Source organism: Aythya fuligula, chromosome 13 (genome assembly GCF_009819795.1).
Source record: "Aythya fuligula isolate bAytFul2 chromosome 13, bAytFul2.pri, whole genome shotgun sequence".
Lineage (NCBI taxonomy): Eukaryota > Metazoa > Chordata > Aves > Anseriformes > Anatidae > Aythya > Aythya fuligula.
In genome coordinates, this window is record NC_045571.1 from 17,995,057 (window position 1) to 18,018,307 (window position 23,251).

Here is a 23,251-nt window from a genome sequence, read left to right on the forward strand (position 1 = left end):
CACAGAAAATAAGCCACAACTAGAAATGCATGTCAAATACTGCAAAACTGACAGTTTCATTCAAATTAATGATGACTGATATGATTTGCCACAAGCATCATAGCTTCCAATAACATTTTCTTGCTGGCAGGAAGAAAAAAAAATAGCTTTGATGTTTTTGTTCTTTTTGCACTCAGTACTATGAAATAAACAAGATTCAAATAATATTTACACAAATTCTTTTGTTATCTATCTCATGATCTAGCATACGTCTGCACCTTTTAATAAAATATCTCAACTTCCATGATATTAAGCTTTTTAGGGTTCATACATAATACAAAATTAAAAGAGGAGTTACATGTGTTACCAGTAAGTCTATAGTTTTGTAATGGTATGACTTTTCTGTTCTACATTTAACAAGCCTAAATATTTGTGTGTGCATATATATATACATATACATTTCTTTTTATATGTAATATTATATATAACATACATTTTTATATGTGTGTTTATATGTATAAACATTTCAATATTTTAAAGGAACTGTGTTGGTGATGTGTGTGGAGGAGTGGTTTTGAGAACTTACCTTCTGAACATAAGAGAAGATTAATGTTAAATTCTGATGGTGCTATGGTTGAGACTGGAGTGGAAGAGGCACCAAATGTGAGTTACTGCCATGATTTCTGTTCAATTACAGGTGTTGTTTACAAGAAATTGAAGCTGAATGTTGACTTCTGATGCAAAGGTACTGCAGTAGTAGGAGGAATAGGAAGTTTGATTGGATTTCACACTTTTAAACACACTTCACACAGTTCCAGCCGAATTTCATTCTCAATTTATTTCTGTTAGTTGGAAGCTAAAAGTATTATTGGTGAGCGTACAAAATTGTGATTATTTCCTCTGTGTTATTCAAGAGCGGATGTGTTTAATGTAGTCTTAGATTTGTATCTTTCATTCTGCAGGAAGCACAAAACCTTAAAAAGAAGTTTGTTTATGTATTTATTTATTTTGGCTGAAATTGTGCTCTGGAATATATCATTCAAATTGAATTTTAAGAGCTACTTATACCTTAACACTCAAACAGTGCTAAGCAGAGGAATTTTTAAGTCACCTTTGTCCTTGCAGGATTTTGAGCTTGCTGTAAAGCAAAGCATCCTGAAAGCTGCTCTGGATTTGGCAACCCTCTCTGGGGTCCCAGCAGTCTAAGGAATGCTGCCACCATGCTGCAACCTTTATGCAGGAAGTCAGGGACTCAACAGCAGATGATTTATAGCTGTTTGCTTAATGTCAAGGGAATCTCCTGCTGACCCAGTAAGGCTTACTACATAAAGCAGCCAAAACAGTAGGCAAGGACCGGCATGTTCTGAATTCCATTGTTTAGAACAACCTTTCTTTTAGATTTTTTAATTCTTTTTGTTTACAATTTTAAAAATTGTCTGTTTACTACATAGCTGGAGTGACTCACCCAACAACTACAAGCATTTTTCTTATCATAAACTACATATATTTTTCTTATCATAAATTTTGTTTGTGCTTGTTAGGAAACTGGATACATGGATCTTCATGGTTCCCATTGGGCAGCTGGGGATCTAAGGGAGAGTGACAATCCTTATTAAGCTTGTCTTCTCTTAGCCTGTCAAAAGAGAGAGATCTTTTGTATTTGTGAGGATTATCATAAAGAACAATACATGGAAAAATAAATGGACCTACTGTCCCATGGGAGCCAGTGCATGCCTGCCAAATTCAGCAGCTTTCATAATAAATTGAATGCCTGTATGTTAAAGTACAATGTAAAACACATCCGCTATTTTATCCTTTAACATTTACTACTTTAGATTCCATAGCAGTTTCAGTAGCTCTTGACCTATACCCAAGTGCACAGCATGTGGTGTTTTGTCTGGGAGATTCATAGCTGAACAGTTTGAAAGTAGAGGACATCTCCAAGAATGGACAAAGAGCAAATATCTTTCTGCGTCAGGGATGAGTGAAAAAAAGCCTTCAATTGCTGTCCCCAGAGTTAGATAGTGTCCTCCAATACAGTCAGTCCCCCTTTTCATGTAATTGTGAAAGCAGTTTTGAGTTCTGGTTTTCTGTGGTCATGGACAGATTTAGACACAGGAAATGTCATCAGCTGCACAGAGTGTGAGGTTGCTTGGGACAGCAAAATTACTGTGTGAAAGATGGCCTGAGAGGGCTCTGTAAAGCTGGGATTGCTGTAGTTGCTATCTGTGGATGCAGATACCTTGGTGACTCCAAGAGCTGGGGAAGCTTACTGAAAGGCAGTAATTACTTCTTCCTCTGCACTGGGACTATCTGGGTCACATTTCTGGCATTTGGCTAGCCTGTTCCCATTCCTTACTACACCAGCCCCTGCTCCTCATCTTTGGAGAAACAACTCTGAATTTGGCTGTTTTGCTGCTGAGGAGCTGAGCAAGCTCTGACTCACAGTGAAAATCTGAGGTGTAATGGATGAGAGGCTAAGAAAAACCTTGCACACTGAGGCAGATGGGATGTGTCTTGGTGTAATATTTGCATTTCATTGTTTGAAAGAAATCATGTTTAAAACAAAACGTCCCAGAATATTTATCTTCTTCTTGCAATTCATGCATTTATACAGTACTTATACAGAATGCTCCTTCTAAAGACAGAAGGTAATCTGGAATTAATGTAAAGTAATGCTGGGGAATGTTAGTTCTGTATTTGTTGTATTTGTAATAAATTTTAATATTTGGCAGTTGAAAACTTAGCTTGCCAGATTTTGAATGATGCTACTACTTCAAAAACATTTCAATATTTAAAATAACTATATTGTTCATTTTAAGTCATACGTTATTACATGTTTCTAGTTCTGTTTTTCTGAATGTGTAAGATTTTTTTTGCATATACTAGTATTTTGTTCTGAACATGAAGGGAATTAATTTTTTTGAGTCACCTTTTGAGGATTTCTTAGCTCTGAGTGTTAAACATTCTCCTCTGGAGGTAAGTGGAGGAATCCCAAGCAGGCATGAGAAGGAGGATCAGAAGGTGGTGACAACAATAGCACCTTTTTTTAGATCACTGAGGAGACTGTGTGTTGTAAATCCTTTATACACTACATTCTCATTTTAAGTGGCAGAAGTACCATATTTTCCCATTAAAAAAAAAAAAAAAAAAAAAAAAAAAAAAAAAAAAAAGCCATGAAATTTTAGCCAATAAAAAAAATAAATAAATAAAAGAATTAACTACTACAGCTAAAATTATATCTCATGTAGTACTAATGTTAAGGGATTAAGTATCTCTCAAATCTCTCAAACACTATGAATCTTCAAAAGGAAAAAAATTTTCATCACCAACAGAAAAAATGATAATGCCCCTGAGAGATCTTATACTTTTTTTCTGTCTTCAATTTCTGTTACTTGCTATGAAAATTCCTTCTCTTTACGTGTTTGAAAGATGGTAATTTGTTTGTTTGTTTTTCTCTTAAACAGTATTTACCCTTTAACAAATCCAGGAAAGAAAAATGTTAAGCTTCCCTAATGGTTAACAGGTAAGCACTGAAGGAACTGTTTGTTCCAGCTCAAATATTTTATCAACTGTTAAACTCTGGTCAGCGGTAGCGAACTATATGCTAACTATGTCATAGCTGACAATAACAATATCTTACAGACGAATTTTAAGTACACAAATTTACTACAAAAATTCTTAATTTGTGTAGTAAGTATTTCCACCGTGTTTTCCAAATAACCTGACACAGGATCACTGGTGCTCTGTATCTAATTCAGCAGGGAGTTTTCTTGTCTCACATCCTTCCAGAACTGAATTAAAATTTAAAACATGTATATCTAGCAAAAATATTTTGATGTCAACATGTCACTCAATACTCCTTGCCTGTTAACCATGAAGTATTTTTCCAAGTAGCATCAACTACATAAAAAGGAAAATCTAATAGCCTTTAGCAATCAAAAAAAATTATTTTTGCAAGCCATGTGAAATGAATAAATTCTGTTTCCAGCAACTACATTTGCACTCTAACAGGCAGAAAAGCAGTAGAGTTTTTTTCCCACATCCTGCCTGTTCAATCAAAGGAACTCATTACTGAAGCTGATAAAGAGTGGGTATTAATACTAAGCATGTCCATTTCATATTATACATATTATTCTGGCAGAAGAATATTTTCATCTCCAGATCATAGCAGAAGTAATTAAAATTCAAGACATTAATTATACTTTAATTAAACCAAACCATATTTCATATGATTGTTTTGGCAGTATGAGGAAGTCTGTCTCCTCAACAGCTAGTGAGATGGTTATGACAAATTATAAAATCACTGAAGCCAAGTAGAATTGTTCCAGTCAATTAAGTGCGTCTGTGAAGGACTATATACAGCACGTAAGCAAAGGGAAAAAAATCAGCAGTATTTTAAACTCTTTCAGACATACACTGCCGTCATTTATGGTCACAAATAATGAAAATTTGTTCTTTTTTCTTTCCATGTAATTTAAGAACCCTATGGTTTTGAATGGACCAGTTAACATGTTAAGCATTAATAGCACATCCATTGATCTGTTAATTTGTCAAATGACATGGCTCAAAACACTACTGCTCTGTGTGAGAAAGTGTTTTTTCAACAAAGGACAGGCAAAAACTTACAGCCACACAATGCTTTGGTGACATACATTATTCTTCTTTGGCTCACTGTTTTTCTTTTAAATATTTTTACATGTGGAAGTGAGCTATAAAATGTTGTGATTTTGTGGTTAGAATCGAAATGCTGTGTTTCATTACATCCTTAAATATGTGTGTGTGTGTGTGTGTGTACATTCTAGGGATTTTCTTCCAGAATGTAAGCAATTGCTAACTGCAAATCTTTCTTACTAATATAGGCTACATTGCATAAGCAGACAGGCATCAATTTTTCCAAGTATAGTACCATGACGTAGAGAACTGGAATAGGGTGAATGATAAATGCTGCAGATAGATGAGAGATTCACAAATTACTTCCTGGCTCCATGTTTCAAAGCCTACATTTTAGCAAGCAAGAGATATATAAGTGACTACAGGACTGTAGTCTCTGATTAGTTTTGATCTCTTTTTGAGCAGAAAGTATAAACAAAACAAAACAAAGTAAAAAGCTTAGAAAATATAAAGCTTTTTAGTTATCTCTGAAGTTCTGTCCTTTCACAGCAATGATGGTTGGTATCCAAATAATTCTGGACACAGCAGGCATATCTGGGTATAGTTGATGAGAACGTTTGCCTAGTAGTGCAACATTTAATATCTCTTCCACAGGCTTTATTAATTTTAGTCAAGACTTTGGATCTGGTAGATATCATACTTCTATGTTTACTGAAATTAGTGAAGTGAATAATTAATACTCACGGGACTACTGAAGACAAGTGTTCTTCTCTTGCATAATAGAGAAATTAGATGATATTAAAGCAGATGTTAAAACACACAGGTTATACAAAAATGTGTAAAGTGCTGATATAGCAAGGCATTGGCTGAGTTATGCTTACATAGTTTGAAAATGTGAGTAGGAAGAGTGTTTGTATTTAACCTTGTTAAACAGGACTAAGTCACTATTTGAGTTAGCGGGGAGCTCTTAGTGCTCTGTCCAGCATATTTCTGAGTCAGCTGGCTTTCCCCATAGTGACAGTGAAGTTCCTGAGCTCAGTTTGCTATAAGTGACTTTGTTAGTCATGTAGATCATGTTTTGAAATCTATGTATATGATTTTAAGGTGTGTTGGCTACATACAAAGTCTAACATGTATGTAATAGTTTTAGTTGCATCAGAACATTAGCATTCACTATGTGAGCAAGGTGGTCCAAATCTGAACTGAACCAGGAGCTATTCTTTACTTGGATCAAACTCATGCTAGAAAAAATAGATGTGGTTTACCAGAGTGTATGTAAGGGTTCACTAAATATGTTTCCTGTTCTTAAAACTTCCAAGAAATTTCTAATTTGTGTACAAGTTTATTATAATATTTGCATAATGTATGGCAATGGCTGCAGAGGGATTTGAACACTAATGCTCAGTAATATGAAATATTCTATATTATTTCTTTGAAATTTTTCATAATAGCCTCAGTTATTTCCCAAGTTTCTCATACCTGAAGGTACTTAATGAATAAGTCTTACTCTGTTCAATGAAGCTGAACTTTCTAAATAGAAATTGCTCTAAAGATGCTAATTGAACTTGAGTTTTGGAACCTGATCTGTGGATTTTTTATGTTTTTTGTTTATTTGGTTTGTTTGTTTGTTATATCTGCATAAACATACTTAAAGAAAAAAGAAAAAGAAATAGATACAGAAACATCATGGTATGTTAAAAAACAAGCATCTTCTAACTGCCATTCCATCCTGCTTTGCTTCTTCAGAGTAGTTAATGAATGTTTCTTGCTGTTTTGTCTCATTTTTCTATGAAGCAGGCAGTTCCTTGCAAGCTGTTAGCAGCTTCATTTCAGAAAAATTCTGTTCCTCTTAAATACCTGGACCGCAAGCTGCACCTTTCATACAGATAGAGCACTGCCTAAAGAGAGCTTTACCAGATGAACTCTTTCCCTGTGATGTAAATCTTGGTTAACATGTTAGACTGTTTTCATAGACGCATCATGTAAGACCATAAGTAATTAGTCACAGTCCGGAGTTGGTAATCGATTGGAATTCTTTGTCCTCTCCTACAAAGGTACTGTACCCCCATAATCAGAGTCACACTCAGATACATTCCAATTAAAACAGTTCCATTGTTGAAAATAATCAATGATGGGCCAGAGAAAGCGAGTAAGGGAAGAGTTTAATTCTCTGATTTGGTGGTTAGGACAATTGTCTTGGGAGTGCTATTGGAAAGTTCTACCCACTTTCCAAAAACATGTATTTGATATTAAATAATCTTAATGCAAATGTGGAAAATTTCCATCTCTTCTCTGAGAAGTGTGCCATGACAGCTGTGAACCTTGCTCCTATACTTGAAATGTTGAACTAAGAGTTAAAGGGAAATTCTCAAGAAGCCAGGTGAGAATAAATAAAAGGCTATTTTAGAATGATAACTTTTCCAAACATGTGCATGTAAGAGTGTATTAGCAAGACTGCAGAGCCTCTTAGGACTCAGAAAGCTGTTTCTATTTAATTATGCAGGAACACTGTGATACAATCATGATATTTGCCTTAGAGTAACAAGACCAGTCACTAAAATTCATTGAATGCTACAGCTGTTGCAGAAGGAAAAGTGAAGCAAGCATAAACTTTAACTGATTTATTTTATTTTATAGAATTTTTATTATTTTTTTTTCCTCTCTCTTTTTACAATGAATGCATTTTTACTATTTCTTATATGATCTTTACCAGTCATTTTCTTCCTTCTGGAACTGGTTGACTCTAGTGACATTGTTTTATGACTGAATATAAAATTGCCTATGAAGTTAGCAAAGCCTGTTAAATAAGCTGTCAAAACACAAACCATTTCATACCTTAAAGCTCAGTAAGAAAGACAATTTTATCCAACTTAAAATTAAAGTCTTTCAGTGTCACCTTATTGGACAGCCTGGAGACAGATTGCATACAGCTACTGTTCATTATGATGCATCTGTAGGCTATTCGGTTTCAATAATAAATGGTGAAAGAATCATCAGAGACTTAACAAAACTGGCTTGATAAAAGGGTTTTCTTCAGGAACATGTTTTAAACTAAAATGAAAAGATTATAAATGGACTTCATAGTATAGTATTACAGTAGGATTTGGGTAGATACTTGTCAGACATCTTTCTGTGTGACAGAGAATAAAGGGTTTTGTAAAGGTGAGAAAATAGTGCTTTGAGTGAGAACCTCATGTACTGCAGAGCAAGTATTCAACATGTTATCTTTGCATTTCTACCAAGGACTCCCTTCTCAAGTCTGACCAAAGGTATTTTTTATAAGATGAGAAGTTCATATTAATTCAATAACACCTGTAACATGTACCTGTAACATGTACCTGTGTACAGCTGTAACGTGTAACACCAACACCATGTGCACACACTGATAGAGTGAGAACTGGCTGAAAGGTACCTAATTTAAACACTGGCTGTAACTAACAGAAGCAGGCTTTATATTTCAGTGGGAATAATTTTATCTTAATAACACTAGAAATTCTGACCATCAGATTTTTCTTTAAAATTCAGCTATCAGGATCTAATCCTGTTTACATTAATAACAAAGAACAGACAGAATCTGATTTTCCTGGGTTCTTATTTACGTACTTGACTTGAGCAGCCTTCTGGCCAGAGATTATTAATGTCAGAAGGTTTTTAAATGTGTGTTGTTTTTTTTTTTTAAGATTAGAGTTCCTATGGCAACAGGAAACTTTTTTCATAATCAATACTAGCAAAGCATTAGCACTTTGAACTGTGATGGTTGTACTAGTCCGTATTTGCTGAAGCACAGATGAGTACTGACATTTTCAAAATGATCCAATTATAGATCAGTGATACCTTGTGTAGAGATTTTGATATTATTAAATACTATAATATCATTTGGAGTAAAAATGTAATAAATAATTAGGAAAATAAATAGAAGGGGAACCATTAGGCCAAGCATGGTTCACTTGCTTCAATGCAAGAAGAAAACTTTTGTTTTACCCCCATCACCATCCTAATGTTCTAGCAGGAGGAAGTTCTGTTATGGAGATACTCCCTAGCTTCGAAGTAGTCTTTGATTAAATAAGAATGGTAAAGCAGGCTGGTATAAGACAAATTGAAAATAGTGCAAGAACAGCGATAAATGAGAAAGTCTTACATTTGTGTCTAATTTCAGACTGAAATTTATGGAGTGAAAAGAGAAACTGAAAATAAACTCAAGGCATTTCATTATGCAGAATTCATTATATAGAACTGCACTATTTGGCTTAACAACAATAAAAAGCATAAAATTCTTGTTTAAAAAAAGAAAAAGAAAAAAAAAAAGCAACATTTCTTTTCAGATCCCTGAATGTAAGCCACATACATTGTGTAAATGTACATGGCTTTGGCAAACACAATCATAGGGTCAAGAATAAAGATCTATGCAAAAGGCAGATAATACATACTATAGCAGCAAATGTCTCATACAAATCTCTCATATTGAAAGTGGAAAAAAAATAAAATTAAAAAAAAAATAACAAAGGAAAGATTTCATCCTTTTTTAAATCCTTCCTTCACTTCAGAAATATTATTTATAATTACTTTTCTGTTTACATTGACATTGTTGAAATCAACAATGCTAAATGAAATAGAAGGATGGCAAACAAAATAGTTGTGAGCACTAATGTACTAATGTGAGAATTCCTCTTAAATTTTATTAGATTTAATTGAATCCAAAGATTAATGTTGTAAGTGCTGTAAAAATGTATCAACTGGTGGAAGATTAATTATGAGTGTAGTTTCAGTGGAGAACATTAAACTTCAGAAGTTCTTAATATAAAGCAAACTACTGAAAATAAATATTACTGTAGATGGCAAAAAAAGAGAAAGGCATTTAAAGGATCTGAAACCAATACATAGCTGCAAAATGTTCTGTAGGCTTGCCTAAGACAATGAGAGGGACTTTTTTGTTTTGGGGGAATAGAAAGTCATTCACCTTCTGTAGAGCTTAAAGCAGATAGAATTTTAGAGGCATTTTTCTTTTCCTTGAGAGATTTGAAGTTAAACTTAGTTGGTTCTGAGCATCAGCTGTAGTTTATCTGCTAGTCAAGCCGCTTGGGGTTAAGATTTTATTGATCTTGAGGGATTTCCTGCCCTATAGGATAAATTGCTGTTTTAACAATAAATACCTTTAAAAAATGTACACTACAGTGAGGGAAGAGTGATTAAGACTAAAAAACTTGAAAGCTATTGTTGAAACTTGCAAGCATTCTTTGCTATGGCTGTAATTAAAATCCTGAATGATAATCAAGCTTTTAGGCCAACTCATTCCATCCATGAAAAAACAAATACCAGTTTATTCCAAAAACATTGTCTTCAGCACATTTTGTTGTTTATCAAAACAAATACTGATGTAAACGCTATGTTGATTTTGTTAATTATATTCCCACCAATGTACCAGACAGCATTCTTTCAGAATATTAATATCTTTATGCAAATTACAGAAGGTTTTTTAGAAATAACTTTGCTGCTTCAAACCATTAGTCTGTTTTATGGGGTGAAGCAATCCAATTTTAACTGAGTTCAGGATGACAATCCTAGTTACTACAGTCATTACCTGATCCTTCAGATGGGGTGGATTGGGTTCATAGTTCATGATTTGCAAGACTCATATTTTCAAATTTTCATGTGGGCCTCATTCAAGACATACTTAAAGAACAGATCAGAATCAGAACTGATTCTTGTTCTCATTTTCAGGCTTTTAGCAGTCCTGTACTCACAGGACTCACCCACTCTTGTTTGTCATGCCCATTCCCTTTTGGAATACTCCAGTATCTTTCCTTTCTATAGCAAGTTGGACAGGGAAAAATACATAGTCCAGGGAACAGATCTCTTAGTCTTAGTCTCTGAGAAATAGTTTTTATTAAATCACTAGGTTTTACTGTAGTTATTCAGACAGTTACTAGGCTTATGGTGTGATATTCATCTAGTCTGTCAAATTCCTAATGATGAGGGGAGATTTTCATGGGCCCCCTGCCATGTATGTTCCTAGACTGATATATTCCTAAATGGCTTTGTGAAACTTAGACATCAGCAGAAAACATTGCATTTTCTGTCCTTGAGCAAGTTATTTTCTGGGACTACTTTGGGAATATTCCTATCTTTTCCTAGGATTTCTCCTATTGGAGAAAGTGATTTTTTGCCCCTTTTCACATTCTTCTAATCTTGGTATTGCAAAGAAAACCACAAGGAATCACTGGTAATAGCATTAACAGCACTAATAAGATTGTAAAATATCATTGTTTTAAGTCTTTATGTGCCAGTGAAGGCAGATTTAAGGGATCATTTAGAATCTCTGGAAGCTTCTTGTGCTCCATTTTCAGCTCTCCTCAACTCCTGGCATGGGAGCTGGATGTTCTCTGGGATTGAAGCTAAGTGGTGGACAGAGGTCACCCAGGTGATGACTGAATGGTCTGAGTTTTGAGTTCATTCTCATACAAGTCTTTCTGCAGTGTTTGTTGTACTGAAACATTTCACAAAGGCAGTAGTATTTAAGGAAAAAGTGTGTCACGAGCTATGTGGGTTTCAAAGAAAAAGACCAGAGGTAGATATTCAGATTTCAGATGGATAAAATTGAAATGAAATGAAATGAAATGAAATGAAATGAAATGAAATAAAATGAAAACAGGGAGGCAAATTTTACCTCTGGTTTCATTCCAGTTACAGTTAAAAACAAACAGGATTTTATGTCTACTGTGCATTTCAACAGACATGTAGATGCTTCATCTTAATAACTGTTCCCTTGATTATAAAAACAGCTTCTTGAGGATTGTGTGATTCTTTAAACTGGAAATACTGTCAGACCAACTTGGAGTTTTTTAAAACATAGAACTATATTATGGCTGTTAACGTTTGTTGAAATTACACAAATGTCTTTGAGATAAATACAAAAGTTTGTCTTAGTTTTCAGAAATAATCTTTCATAAGTAAAATGGATATGTGTTCTATTTTGGAAAACATGTTTTGTGTGTGTGTGCGTTGTGTTGTTTTTTTTCTCTGACAGGAACGAAATAGTGGTCTATTCTAAAGCTCTTAGGTTAATCATTCCAAATTAAAAGTATAAATCTAGATTAACAATAAGTAATTAAGTTGTTTCCAGGTATTCCTTTAGCACACTATTAATATCTGTTGTATAAATTTTGTGGAAAGTAAGTCTTTCTAATGCAACTTGTTTTGTTTGAGGCGTCTGTGTTAAACAGTAATGTAATCAGTTAAGGAATAGATCTACTGAAGAGCTTAGAAAAAATTGGAGGAAGTAGAAAATTCTTCAAAACAAGCTGTCAGGAAACTGTTGTGCAGCCTTCTAGAGATAGTCAGTTTGTGCAACAATTACTTTTTTAAAAGTACAAAGGTCTATTGAAGCATGAAACAGAGACTTCTGTCTGGCTTTTAAAAATAGGCCAGGTTGGAGGAGGTACAGAAACCCTGACAGCTTACATAAAAGGAGGAGCACATTTTAGGGAAAGAGATGATCAGGAGGATTGGGATGAGGTTTAGAAGTCATTGTTGTATTGATGTTTAATGTCCTTTGTCAACGCAAGGATAAGGGACAGTTGGGTTGTGTTTACAACATAAACACTAGAACAAATAAAAGGGTGGATTTATTAGTTCAGCCATGAGCTGTTCACAGAGCTTTTTGTTTGGTGCATTGTGTTGTGAGTTTAGCAGAACAGAGCACATTAGTTCTGTCTGATGATAATGAACTCAGAGCAGAGTATGAATGAGATGAGGGGAACCATGGGACTCACAGTAATAGTTTCATAAGCATGCTGCTGTTTTCCTGCATCTGCATTATGTTTCACAGACATTAAAATGGGTTGTTTCCAAACAATGAGTTTCCTAAACTGAACAAATCCATTTAAACATAAGCTAGCTCTTTTGCTGTTACAACATAATAATAATAACAACCCTATTGGCACCTCTTAAAATACAGTTATAGCTATATTTCTAAGTCTCTTGTAACTTAACGCTTCTCAGAGCATGAACAGTACTGGCAGTCAATTAAAATGCTGAAGGATGATTTACCTATAGGAGTAGATGATCCAAACAGATGAAAGAAGTGTAATTATTATTTCTTATCTAGGAAATACTGCTTCAAACAAAATATATTTAAAAGAAACATTGTAGAGATATTTATATGGGGGGGAAATGTAGAGATTTATGAACGACTAACTTCTTATTTCTTATAATTTCAAACAAGGCTTCTTTCTAACTGATTGATTCCTCTTGGAAACTAATTGTTTCTTAGCAATTCATTAACAGAAATCAGCAAAGTAATTTTCAGTATGTATTTAAATAGTACAGGACTCAACTATCTCCCTTCTTCATGAAGACGGTCCAAACTCTACATTAAAAATAGGAAGAAAATTTTATATCAGATAGTCTCCTTCCACTTCTGTCTTTTGTTGAATAAGAATAGACAGATACTTTAGTATTCTTTCTGGATTACTATTATTTTTATCTGATTTTGGATGCATAGAGCCAAATACCTAAGGCTATTAAAGGAATGTGCAATTTATCTTCCAGAGTATATGCTAAGACAAAATTCAAAATTATTTTTAACTTGCTCTAGAATAGTTGACTGCTCTACTTGCTTAAATTTTATATCCTGCTGAGCTGTCAGAAGTGGGGAAAAAACTCTCTGTCTTTTCTGTCCTTTTTAGTGTGGTATATCAGATATATTTTTATTGGTCTTCACAGTTTTACCCCATTATAGTGAGAACGGAAATGTGTTTTTAACTATAAAACATGAGGCAAAAATTCAACCCTATTTCTTTCAATGCCCCATTCTCAGATGGTGCATTTTATTGGTAAAACTTCAAAACTTGTGGGAATGGCATTAGGACTACAGGCCTAGTTAAATACATCTTATACTAAAAATAGACTTGCTAAAATGTTCTTAATGGTTTAAACAACAGTTGTAGGTGAGAACAAGTATCCAGGAGCCAACAGTAATTATTCATAACGTGCTGTTTAAGCATTTCATATCTTTACTAGCTTACATCATGGCACACATTATGCATTTGATCTCACTATGTGCAGAAAATTTTACACTTCTAGGAATAGAAATGGTTAGTACTTCGATTTCCTGTGTTTTCCATTTCTACCATTATGGTATGTATAAATCTTCAAAAATATATGCGATTGAATAAATGAGCTCTTTCACTATGCATCACTATGCATATGTAGAGATCTAAATGTGTGCACAGCAGCTTTTCTTGTGCAGTAATGTCAGAGTTCAATAATTAATTATTTATACATGATATATTAAATGGAAATATCTGTCATCAAACTGTGTCAGCAATGCTGCATTCATTCCATGGTTGTTTTTTTGTTTTGTTTTGTTGTGTTTGTTGTGTTTTGTGTTGTGTTTTTTTTTGTGTGCGTGTGTGTGTGATGCATTAGGATTTAAAGGAAGTTGGTTTTAAGCTTTTTATAGTCACACGTCTAGTAATTTTAGACAAATTTTAGACAAATACTCAAGTTAGACTTCTTAATTACAAAAAAAAAAAAAAAAAAAAAAAAAAAAAAAAAAGTATGACTTGAGCCTACTTCCAAGTACTAATTTTATATGAAAGGATTAAGAGTGGCCTTTGGAAAGCAATCTCAGTTCTCTTATTAAGTCACCACTGCTTCTCACAGGCAGCTTTGATCTGCTATTTGCTAAAGTCATGCAGCCTTTTCTTTCTTTAATAGAGGTTTTATACTGGATATATGTAGAAAACTACATAATATATTCAAATTCTTACTTAACATTTACTGAAAGACTGTAATCCATACAAGATGAATAAACAACCAAATAAGAATAACTCAGAACATCTGAGTAAAAGATGAATAATAAATGCATGCTCCACTGTCAAAATATCGCTGACTTTCAGGACACAGCAAAATTTCTGAAGGACTGAAAGTCAGGTTTCAAAAAAACCTCCAGACATTTTCAAGGCTTATGTAGAATTACTTCTCACACATATTCTACCTCTGCTCAGCTTCACCATATTTCTTCCTAACTTTGTGATGTAGTTAAACACTCATTGCCAATCACTCTCATTGTCTGCATTCACTTTAGTCAGACTGACTGGTTCACCATTGGCAAAAGTTTGTAAAACCATGAAGTTTGAAGAGAATCATAGGCTTCTTGCTCTTGACTCCTTTTCAAGCTGCTTGTTCTTGATGAAGAGTGGCTACAATGGAGGAGAGAGACATAAAATTGAGGTGACCCAGGTAAACTGGCTTAAAGACAGTAAACTGAAAGATGTTAAAGTACTATAGCCGGACTTGTTGAGGGGAGTGCTTTGGGATGGCTAGGTTTTGAACCAGTAGCATGGAAAGGATTTTTGTGGTCTGAGTGGAATGCTTAGAAAAAGGAACTAGTTTAGCTACAGTTATTGAAAAGAAATAAAAAGATGTATCATCAGATCTTCACCTCACAAAGCATTCCAGTGTGTTTATACAGAAGTTTCACTGAATAGTTATGAACATAAAATGGAAAAAGCGTTATGGCGACATACAGAAGTATGAATTAAGTCAGCAATCGAAAGCTGAATGTGGGCTAATTTCTTATATTTTCAAATACATTCTTTCCTTATGCCTCCTAAAACAAGAATGGAAATTAAAATAGAATCTAATTAAATTTCAAATTGCTTGAATAGTATATCCTCACAAGCACCAAAGCTTATAGCCACTGTGGATTATTTATCTGTTATGAGTTATTTTGCATGCTCTAAACAATTCTCTTTGACTATCAGTAACTCCTTTTATGAACAATAGCATACAATTTGCTTGTTGTATTACACGAGTGGTTTCAATATGCTTCCAGTGTCTCTAGAGACTCAGTGTGTGTTATATCAGCTATTGCAAGTTGATAACGGTGTCACATGTTCTTTTCCATTTTAATGTAGTGTCATACAAGCTGTTATACAAGTTTCCATGTCTCAGACTTCTTGATACCGTCCAATTATTTTGAAATTCTAAAGATACTGATACAACCAAAATGAACCAAATAAATACTGACAATGTGAAGAGTAGGCACAGAATAATAATAATAATAATAATAATAATAATAATAATAATAATAATAATAATAATAATAATAATAACTGAAACAGTGAAACAGTGAAACAGTGAAACAGTGAATACAAGTTTTGTGTATCTGATTTGTAAAAACATTTTTATAAAATTAAGATACCTAAATCCCTTAAACTAAAAGTTGAAATATTATTTGCACTGGAGTTTACTTTGCTCTTTAGAGTTTTCCTGAGGGGTGGTTTTTGACATTTGTTTGTATCTATCCATATCAGACAATAAAGGCACACTAAATCCTACTATACCAGGTTTCCTGTGAGTCATTTACTGTTTTGCACTCCCAAATCTATGACTTGCAACAGTTCAAAGACAAGAGAACATTTCGCTCTGTATTGGAAACATTTAACAATCTGTTCAGCTCACATCTGAAATACAATATTGGCTAGATATTTTCTACAGTATTAATAAATCAGACTGTTCTGAGATGTATCCGATCTAAACCATAAAGAGATATGTGTCCATACCTCAGTCTGAACCAAATGATACCTCATTGTTTTCCTCTGCAAGAATGTGAATCAAGTAGACTGTTGATTCTCTTCAACAGTTCTTATGGTCATAAAAGTATAAATAAATAGGAAAAAAAAAAAAAACAGAACACCTTCAATCTTGTCCCAAATTTTGTTAAGTGTTTGCCAGTGATTATTAAAGGTCACTAATTGACAATTTATTATGTAACTATTTATCATAAGGTTGTATTGTTGCTGTTACTGTCATATCTTTATGTATCTTATTTCATTAAAATTTCATTCTAGCTGATGCTGTTTAAAGAGACATGTTGGACTAAGTGGACTAGGACCTCCAGAGGACCTTTTTAGCCTGAATTAGTCTGTGTTTTTTATTTTTTCCACATGTAATTGCAAAGATGCCTGAAATGCACTGGCAATCCAGCATCTTTAATCATGCTTTAGGTCTTACTTTATTTGTACTGATCAAAAATATCTCAAAATGACCTTTTTTAATTGAAAATCACTCCAGAGTTACAGAGCAAAATTAGCCCACTACTCAAGTCAGGAAGTAAGTCATATATTTAAGAATTCGTGGGCTTTCACCAAATCTAAGCAGACTGCCGCCCTAAAATACATGGTGGTGGTTTGTTTTGGTTTGGTTTGTGCATATTTTTGCAGATTATTTATAGCACAGAGTTATTTGTAGTGTATACTCCAGAATTTTTGAGATATGCCAGATTTGCATACAGGAAAAAAAATGAGAAAGCATTGGCCAGACTATCTGCTGCTATAACAGATACATATATATATTCTTTGGTAAGGGAAAGTGAGACGGATGCAAATTCTTCCATCCCATTGACCTTGTTCAGTGAGCCTGATCTAGATTATGTTATACCAATCATCATGCAGTTGGATCTGGTTGTAAATATAATATGACATACAGACTTTGATGGAGCTGATTTACCCTTCTGGGTACTTACATTTCAGTCTGTGGGATGAATCTGGGGGCTTTTTCTGTCTAAAAATCCTGAATGTGCAGTGTAGAGAGAGACAGAAAAAAACATAGCTCCTCCAAGGGATGATGTTACCAGATATTATTGTTCCTTGGACATTTTCTGTGTAATTTATAGTATCTTCAGTTAATGGAACAAAACTGACATTGTCTTATTCTTCAACAAGATAATTATCCAGCATATAGTAAAAAAGGTTTTATGTCAAGACTTTGTATTTTCATAAGAGAAACAGAAATAGACAATCCTGTTCCTTTTCTGAACCAAATACTGAAATGTATTGCACACTGCAGATTGTTCAATCTTACTGATATAGAAGTCAAATTAATCCCAACTCATCTGTGTTTGAAGAGTCATTGTGCCAAATTTTAAAATACAGCTGCTGAACACACAGTTGCCCTAAGTTTTCATTTATCCATGTATACTGAAAAGCAAGGTAAGAAGTTTAGTCCAATATAAAGGGGTGCGATAGCATGACAATTTAGAATCATCTAATACTTTAAAAATTATTTTAAATAAATATACATAATAATATTAATAAATAAATATGAATAAATAAAATATAAATAGTAAATAAATAAATATAGCCTAAATACAATATATTTAATTTAGCACCAGTATAGGACAGCAGCATTTTGTAAAAGGGAATTAACAGGAATTTTACAATAATTGTATATAACGTGTATTTTGCACACAGGTTACTTATGTTGTTTGTGCCCTGAGAGTAATTTTGTTTCTTCTATAATACACATCAGTGGATTTCTTTTTTCCACATACCCTGTCATCACTGCATATTTTGGCCTTTTATATTTGTGGAGGACATATTTGACTCCTAGCAGATTTAAATTGAGGAGCACAGGTCTCACCAGAACAGAGGGTTAAGGGACCCTGCTTTGCAGAGCTGTAAATGTGTTAGCAAATGGTTTGAAAATGGGGAGTGGTCAATCCTCCAGGAGTTATAGGCATGTACTCAGTCAGTTCTTGGTTTCCTACCTTAGAATCTGTTCCAATGAATATAGAAAACGTGCTAGAAATGGTAAGTATGTGCAGAAATTGATATTTAAATGATGCATCACCTTGTTCTGTGCTGGGTGTTTTCTGAAGGTGTTTCTTTGTCTGCTAGTATTTTATAGTTTAGCTCCAGGTATGAGTAAAGTTAATATGCTGTTGTTGCAGTCTGAAATTGTTCAGATTTTAAAAAAATATAGATATATTTCTTAACTGTAGGACTAAAAAGAAATAAATATATTGACTAGTTTTCAGTAGGTTGCAAAATGTATCTATTAACAGTACAATGAACAGTCAAACTAAAGAAGTATTTAAAAATAAACTGCCAGGCTAGTAGTTCTTACAGTGGAGCCTAAACCTTACATTATCTAAGCAGTATTTATAGGAAGAGCAAGGTGAAATACAAACTTCCTCATCCCAAACTTATTCCCCACACCTGATCCAATGGAAGTCATCTCTACTGCACAAGAGAATTAGGCAAGATAATCAGTTTTTATTGATGCTGCCAGCAAGGTGGTAGTTAGTTTTACACAAACTCTTCTTGAGAAAATTATCTGAATCTGATATCTCACTTTACATAGGCATTTGAGTACTTAGCTGTCATCACTACCTACACAGCTTTGAGATACCCAGTGTTTAAAAAAAGATATAACTATCTTAATATATATACATGTCATGAAACTAGGAGGTAACTGAATTGTTTTCTTCATGCTTTTTCCTTTTTTAACTCCTTCCACTGAATCTGTGCTTTAGAGCAGTTACTGAGGCACTCTCCAGGCATGCTTTGCTGTATCCTGCCTCTGCATGGGAAGAAACCGTGCAGTGCCACATTGCTTTGTGCATTCAGGTTGCCTTTCAAAAGGGCAGCTGGAAAATAAGCCAGTACTACAACCCTCCAGTCAGTCCCCCAGTGTATGCAATGGGCAGGCTCAGTGCTTTTGGGATGCTGCCAGGAGGGCTTCTGGGAGACAGAGCATCCGTGCCCGGCAGAATCAGGCCAGACCCAGAGAGTGGGCCATGCAACTCAGGGAACCCCTCACAGCATTGCCAAGGGAAGCATGATGAATTACAGAAATAAAAACAAAGCCACAGAGAGCATCTTTCATGTTTGCTGATGTAATCATATCTCCCAACTAATTTGTTTAATTTGTCTTTCTCCTTTTGACAAAATCATGCTTAAATTGCTTCTATCGTTATGTCCTACTCTTTGATTCTGTTACATTCCTCTTTTCTTGCCATCAAATTTATCTGCATCAACCACAGTAATTTTAGCATTCTTGAGGTTATCAAGCTTTATGAATGATAATACTTTAAACTGTTTTTTTCCTCACTGAGATGTTTTATAAAGATCCACTTCCTCTGTTCATGTACAAAAAACTAAAGCCTACTTCAGAAATGTTGTAAGCTTTTAGGCATCTGAGTACACTATCTAGTTGAATCTTTCTTAATGAAATTGTTTATTTATCTTCACTGTAAATTAAGGTTATGGTCAGGAATACATGATACTGTAATTTAAACCAGGAAGTGGTGTGAGGGAAAAGATACAAACAGCGAACAATGGAGAAGGGAGAGCAGGTATACAGAGACAAGCACCCAGTTGAGTGAAAGATTGCAGTCATGCTGATTATTCACCTAGGGTATTGCTTCTTCCTGGCTTGCTCTTTTTTGTATTCTTGATAGCAAACATTGTAGGACATACTCACTTTGCCTAGCTTTATGAGCCTTCTGAGTGTAATTCAGAACAACAGGCCTAATTTAATTGCCCTTAAATCACCCTCTGGAGGAGCCTCTTTTTCCACTGGGGAACATAGAGAGTTTTGTTTCAGATTATTGGTATCTGGAATTAAGCAGTATGAATATTCCATATAATGTACTTCTCCCTCTTTCCCACCATGTTTTCAGATAAGCCTCAAAAGCATCTGTCAAACTGAGGGCATTCCAGTAATATTTAGTTGTATAAGACATAATGCAACTCTAACTGCAGCAGCTGTGATTTCTAACGTTTATTTTTAACTTTGAGAGATTTTATTTTAATTAAACTGGACAATGAATGACACAGCTGATGGAAGGGTTGTTAGTATATTCCCCTGTGTGAGGAGATACTTTTCTCTTAATTTGACCAATAGTATGGTGATAAAATTACAATTACTTAAATGTTAATAAGTATGTATTTTCACTCAAACAAGCAGCTATTTTACCTTATTACCTGAAATTTAAATTATTAATGAGGCTAAATTTATTTGGAAGCTGACCCTAATATACATGTTCTAAATTACACTATTGTAATTAAGGCATTCATTATATTTAGTGCCTGTATAGTCAAGTATTTCAAGGTTAAAAATGCAGATTTCAAAGCACAATCTTTCTCTCTACCCACACACAGATTATGTGTTGTATATGAGAAGTAGATATTTCCTCTTCTGTATATCAGCTCCCACAGGGAGTGCTCCACCCCTTGTCAAAACCTGGGCAGGCTCAGATGTGAGACCCTTTGTAGAGGTGTACTCTGCCCTTTCATCAAGCGGGACTCCTAAAAGATTTTGGCCACATCATTGGCATTTCTCTGCAGTCTGTAAAAAGCAGCAAAGTCAGCTGCTACAGCCTTTCTAAGATGTATTGTTTCCGTGATAAGCTCCTGGTTTTCCTATGAGTTATTCCAAAGGCTCAAATAATAAACATGCAAATGATATGTCAACATAGGAATCAAATTAAATTTTTTATCCTACCTTTTAGAAGTCTGAAATGGAAGTAGCCAACTTTCAAATAATGGCACAGTGCCGCAAAAGGATCTTGAGTTGTGGAAGGCTTTGAAATAAAAGAATTGTCAACAGACGCGTATGTTCTCGTGTTTTAGTGACAGATTATTTTAGAGAACTCTCTAGCCCATTTCCTATTTCCTTTGCCCTTGGTCTGCTGAGTAATATTTGTATTTTCCCCTAAAACAGCATATCTTCCTCTCTAGCCGGAAATTTCTGATAAATGTTCTCCATTGTACTTCCTTCAACATCTACATTAAATAATGCCTTTACCAAAGATCATTTCCTGAGGTCTTTACCTTCAGCTTTCTGAAAAACATGTAGCCTCAAGATTGTGTTGCGCCCAAGTACTACCACTGTGTGTTTCTCAGGATTGTAGGAAATTTTCCAATCTCCAAATGTAAATATTTCAGAAATTGCTTCAGAAATTGTTACTTGTCTCTTCTGTAGGGGCTAACTTATTTTAAATGTAATTGTATTTAATTTTAATTTAATCATTTAATTTTGGAACTACCATAACAAGTACTTTAATTGGAAAATGCTGAAACAGGATGATATCAAATAATAAAATTCCACTTAATTTTTATTCTATATTTCCAGTTTGGTTGGGAACATGTTCCAAAAGGATACAGTTATGTAAAAATTTATCCAAATAGTTTTGATTCCTTAAATAGTATCTGAACTCTGTAGAGCTTAGTATTATCACTCATGAGTAGATCAGAATATGATGGCACTTCCCTTGCTTCCCATTTGAGGGTTGTAATAGTAGTTTGCTCTTTAAGCACAAATTGTTTTTTCTTCAGAAGCTGAGGTAGTTTTAATAGACATGTGATAGAATATGGTATGTGTCTCTGTCTTTTTTTATCTGTTTATTTAGTTTCCTTCTGGATTAAAATGTCCATGTAAAAAAGTTAAATACAGCTTTGAATTTCATTCCTGCTTTCTGACAAGCATATATAAAAAAAGGAAAAGCAACTAAAAATTGGTCCAGCTTCAACCAGATACCTTGGTTTAAGTTAGTATCTTCAGACACAGAAGTAGACTGTAAAAGCTCAGTGGAACTTATAATTGTTTTTGGTTTTGTTTTCCTAAGATTGCACACAAAAGCCTAGCGGGATGAGGCATCTTTTTTTTTTTTTTACATCTTTGTTCTATAGTTTCTTTCTTGTGTTAACTGAATTTTGCAAGAGAAAATTTCTGGAAATCAGCATGGCCCGTCATGAGGTTTCCTTTAGTAAACATGAAAGGTTATCTTTTTTTTTTTTTTTTTTTTCCCCCGTATCCAGAGCCAATAGTGATAAGAAAGAATGAAAATTGTAAATAATTTAAAAATAAAATTCTTAATCATATGTCACACTGGAAAGGAATGAAGAATCCACCAGACACTTACAATTGAGGTTAATTTTAGTGAGCTTAAATCAAAGTGTGGAAATATAAAGTATGGATTTTTGTTTGGTATGTGTGTTCTGAAAACAAAGGAGAAATGTTATTTTTGAATAGCGAGGATATATTCCCCTTGCTTTATTGATTTTAAATTAAATAAAAGGTATGTAAGGCAATAGTTGAAATTGCTTTGAGGAAAAATAAATGCTACTGAAATTAAAAATAAAATATAAAATATCAAGTAATGTCATTGCAAATAATTTATCACAAGATCATCTTTCCAGCTGAGCTTTCAAAAAATCTGTCATTGGATTCAAGGCAGTGTACTGTCCGTAATATTTGTTGCACAAACTTTAACATTATGGGCCACATTATATGCAAAACATATAACATTATATGCAAGAAAGAACAGTACAGAGCAGTACGGTTCACTTAACTTATTTCAATTACTTGGTGGTTCATTATTTTCTTTTTATTATTATTTTAATGTCTTGGACTTGTTTTGGATGTTGAGTTTGTAGATGTTAAATCTTCATAAAGGCCCTTTGTTTAAATACCTGAAATTTTAACATAGGAAGCCACCTGCTGATGAGAGACAGAAAGTAGTGTTCTAGCATAAATGCTTAGAGACAGCTTTATTTTTTTTTTTTTTTTTTTTTACTTTTGAAAGTAAATTTGTTACACCTGTTCTACAGCCACCATAGTGTTGGATACAGTGTTTGAGCATGTTGATATACTGTGAGATCAGTTCTTAGCAAATGAGATGCAGCATTCATTTTCTGTGGCATAGAACTGAGCACTGCTGAAAAATCTGAAGTGTTCAGCAGTGAAATTCATTCAGCCTATAAGCTTTAAAAAATTAGAAATATTTTTTAGATACATAGTTTGGGATTTACATTTTTCTCTGTTTTTCTTTAATTGTGGTCTCCAGAAATGTAACATTCTTATAGGA

The 23,251-nt window shown here is 34.0% G+C and overlaps 1 protein-coding gene across 1 annotated transcript in view; it reads right to left on the reverse strand.

Moving 5' to 3' along the window:
* KLHL4 (kelch like family member 4) overlaps positions 1–20,918 on the reverse strand; it is a 79,199-nt gene extending 58,281 nt beyond the window's left edge. Inside the window, exon 1 of the mRNA XM_032196557.1 lies at positions 20,887–20,918. The gene's annotated coding sequence lies outside the window, so the exon portion shown is untranslated. The remainder of the gene's footprint in view (positions 1–20,886) is intronic.
* Positions 20,919–23,251: the final 2,333 nt, after the last annotated feature.